This window comes from Rhamphochromis longiceps, linkage group LG9, assembly GCF_057381845.1.
Source record: "Rhamphochromis longiceps isolate RC_006_pf linkage group LG9, R_longiceps_female_GT1.1, whole genome shotgun sequence".
Lineage (NCBI taxonomy): Eukaryota > Metazoa > Chordata > Actinopteri > Cichliformes > Cichlidae > Rhamphochromis > Rhamphochromis longiceps.
The window spans coordinates 20,877,232-20,881,175 of record NC_140565.1 but is presented as its reverse complement, the minus strand read 5'-3'; positions in this window follow the sequence as shown (position 1 = coordinate 20,881,175).

The following is a 3,944-nucleotide window of genomic DNA, read 5'->3' as shown; positions in this document are numbered from 1 at the left end:
CATTTTTCTCAGCATACTGATGGTTTTGAGCCTCTGAAAACGGGGGGCTGCGAATAAAAACGGCTGTAAAGCCTAAACGGTTATTACAATACTTTTGCTACAGCGTTTGAATTAAAGCTGAACGTCTGCACTTTTCTAAACATCTTTTCATGCATGTAAAGAGCACGCGTTGAGCTCTGTGTGTTTCATTTGCCCTTTTCTGGTGTTGAAGTAAAGCCTTTTAAAAAAATACCCCCCATAATCCCATTACTTTACTCTTTTTGCTTTCATCCACCTCCTGTCCTTTTATAAGAACACAGAGATAGACAGAAATTGGCTCTTCTATCAGTCCCACACTAACCGCTCCTGTGTGAGCTATCTACAAAGCTGCTGCAAATGAACATTAGAAAAGCAATCAGATGAAAAGTCATTATTTCAAAACACAGTCTGCTTTTTAAACAGGTGTTTTAGTTTTTTCTTTAGTTTCTTTTTTTTAATTTGAAGTTGGACGTTTGGTGGATTCACGACATTGCTGCAGGGCTTTTAAATCTAAATCTGATAATGCAAGAAAAACCTATTTTTGGATACAGTTGTGCGTTAAGAGTTAATTAAATTGATTTAGCTGCAAAGAAATTCCACATGAAGGCACAAGAACTTTCAAACAATACAAATACTTGACCCAGACAAGACTTTAAATGCTATGTGAGTAATAATTTCCATTGATGAATTGTGCATTCATTTCATACGTGAGATCAAGCTTCCCGTGATTGTATAAATGTGTGGTGTAATTTCCCAAGCTTGTTTACACCCTGCCTGGTTAGGCATGATTCATGCCCAACCAGGCAAATGTGCTGGTGGTGATAAATCACTGTATGTATACTGAATATGAGCACATGTGTTTCATTCTAATTAACTGGGGTGTGATTTAATCATAGCTGAGCATTTATTTTTTTAAAAGCAAGATGAAAGAGCAGCTCGGCAGCCATAGAGATCAAAAGGAAAAATGACATCCTATACCTCACATTACAGGTGTCAGAGGTTGCAAACTGAACTTTGACCTCAGTGATCGATCTGCTTGTTTCTGTTACTCTATGTTATAGAGCCTGGTTTCAAAATGTAGATGAAAAGAGTCCCTTCATGTGCTGCAACTTGTTTTGACCGACCACTTAGTATCCCACATGATGATATAAGTTTACACAAAATGCACTTTTAGCATTAAATCAGCATTTTGACATCACACTGGTGGAGGTTTACTTTAAACCAGGGGTCTCGAACTCCAGGCCTCGAGGGCCGGTGTCCTGCAGGTTTTAGATGTGTCCTTGATCCAACACAGCTGATTTAAAGGCTAAATTGCCTCCTCAACATGTCTTGAAGTTCTCCAGAGGCCTGCTAATGAACTAATCATTTGAATCAGGTGTGTTGACCCAGAGTGAGATCTAAAATCTGCAGGACACCGGCCCGGCCTGGAGTTCGAGACCCCTGCTTTAAACTAATATATATCCCATTATTATAATGTTAGTGCAACAGTGCTGGAAAAAAAATAAGATATTTTAGCACTGAACATCTCCTTACGAATTTCAGGTGGATATCTTCTGTGTTTCTAAAGTGACAAGGACTCAAAGATACTCAAAAAATGCAAAATTTTGACCCATATGTGCTGTAAGTTTTCATGGTTTATTTAAAGATGCCAAAGTTATTTTACATTAATTAAATAAATAAATAGTGAATCAGCTGGTTGTGAGGGGGTCAGGCGGTGGCACTGATTGAGTTTTCAAAAGAGTGACCTAATGGCCTTTATTTATGATGTAAGGGCAGTTATGCAACATAAGTAATTTACCTGTAACTGATTTATTAGACTACCTGTCATAAAAATAAGAAAACACTATTTTTTTATGTCTGTCAAAAAGTTGTTTAAAAGTAATACTATACAGTTATTTATTAGGCGATTTACCTGAAAAAAATGACAATAAAGTTTCGTGTTTGTGACCAAAGGACCTGTCATGTATACAATATTGAAGGGTTGGTGACATTTTATTTACAGTGATTTCTCTCTCATCAGTGACCTCCTGATATAGGGAGAGGCTGATTACCAGATCAGCCCCAGCCAGCCTCCCCAGCACTGGCCCCTGAACCCACTGCACCACCCCTCCTCTGCATCGGAGACCCAGACCACACTCCACGCAACCATGTAAATAAAAATAAATCTATTCAAATTCATGGATTTGTCCACAGTGGCTTTGTTGCTGTGTGTGCACATGGCAGTCTTCTCAGTCCTGCCTCAAGTGTGTGGAGGTGGCTGCTTGAGGGAAACTACTGGGGAGTTTACGTGGCAGAATATCTTTGGGGGTCATTGAGCCGGGTCAGTTCAGGGCCACTGTGTTCTTTAAAATCACCATGCATTGGTTGGAAGTCATGGTTGGCATGCTAATGTGTGAAATGGTCATAAAGTTCAAGGTGAGAAATCAAAGTTTATTGTAACACTCTCTGTTATATGCAAATCACTGCTATTGCTCCTCATATGACATAGAAAGTCTAACATTTGTCATCAGTTAGTGGGTATATTTTTGTGAATTACAGCCAGTTACTGGAGCCATCCCATACACGGGGTACAATAACTCAGTCCTAGATTTGCACTACCTGTGGAAAGTAGGCAAACCTTCAGTATTTATTACTGACTCTCAGCCACAGATCAGGTTGGATTTGGCAGACAATGTCTCTTTTAATCAGCAGATGTGATCAAAACAGCCTCACAGAGCTCACTTGTTTGCTCAGTCGTTCACCTTTCCAAGCTTCTCCTTATTTGTCACATGAATATTTAACCAGTGCTATGAATACTGAATGATGCTCAAAGGCAAGACACCTGTCTCGCATTTTAAGAGTCACAGGGAATCTGAAAATAACTTCATCCGTCTTCTGTCTTGTCTGCATCCCACACTGTCTTCATGAAATCTCACAGCTGTGACCTTACATTGACAAATTTCGAAGTCTAGACCAAAAGCAGTCCAAACATTTCATCTGACTGCACGATATTCAACAGCAGAGCATAAACATAAACGTACAAAGATGATCACACACAAGCCTCAAGGTTCTTCTTTTTATTTTCTGCATTGAATTTCATGCGGAATCCTCCAAACCGGTTAATCCATTTATTTACATTTGCTACCTTTCCAGTGCATTGGTAATCACATTATATGCAAGCTCAATTTGCCTTCATGGACAGAGCTAATGAAAAATGAGACCCAAAAGCAGCTGATCAGAGGAACAGGGCATGAAGCAGTGTAGTTGTTAATCTTTTATGGCACACAGAGCCTTGTCTTTGTTGAATTTGTTTTTCTTTATGTTGCTGAACTCCGCACGAGGTGCCCCACACTCAAGTCAGTGAATTGTAGAAATTAAAATGAGGGACAACATAAGGATGAACTTTAATAGCTGAAGTTTTATACACAAAAGCAAACTCTGAGGGTCAGTCATATCTATCAAATACTGAAAATCAGTTTGAGGTGCACGAATCTTTACTTTCATTCATATATGTATATTTTTACTTAAAGAAAAATATCTCTGAGGGCCAAATTGTAGTGATTTTTTTAATGCAGCATTTTATTTCATTGATGTTGCAACACAATGTAACAAACACAAAATCAGACACAGTAGCCAATCAGCTGTTTTAATTCGATTAAGAAAATCAAAATCCATAAGACAAACCTCTGCAAAATTCCTGTATTTTTCACGTTTTTGTCATCTTTAATAGGTGTAAATGTTTGTGAGGTGCAGAAATGTACTACTAACCCGGGTATCCAAATTGAGCAACAACATCTTACAAACATAATGAATACATTTTCTACATGAAACGCTAAAAATGAATTTTAAAGCCATTTTCCCACCAGCAATAATTAACTGTTTGTTCTGCTTAGCTCCTAACGCATGGGACCATTACTGTCATCTTTAAGGCAGTGGAAAGATGACGC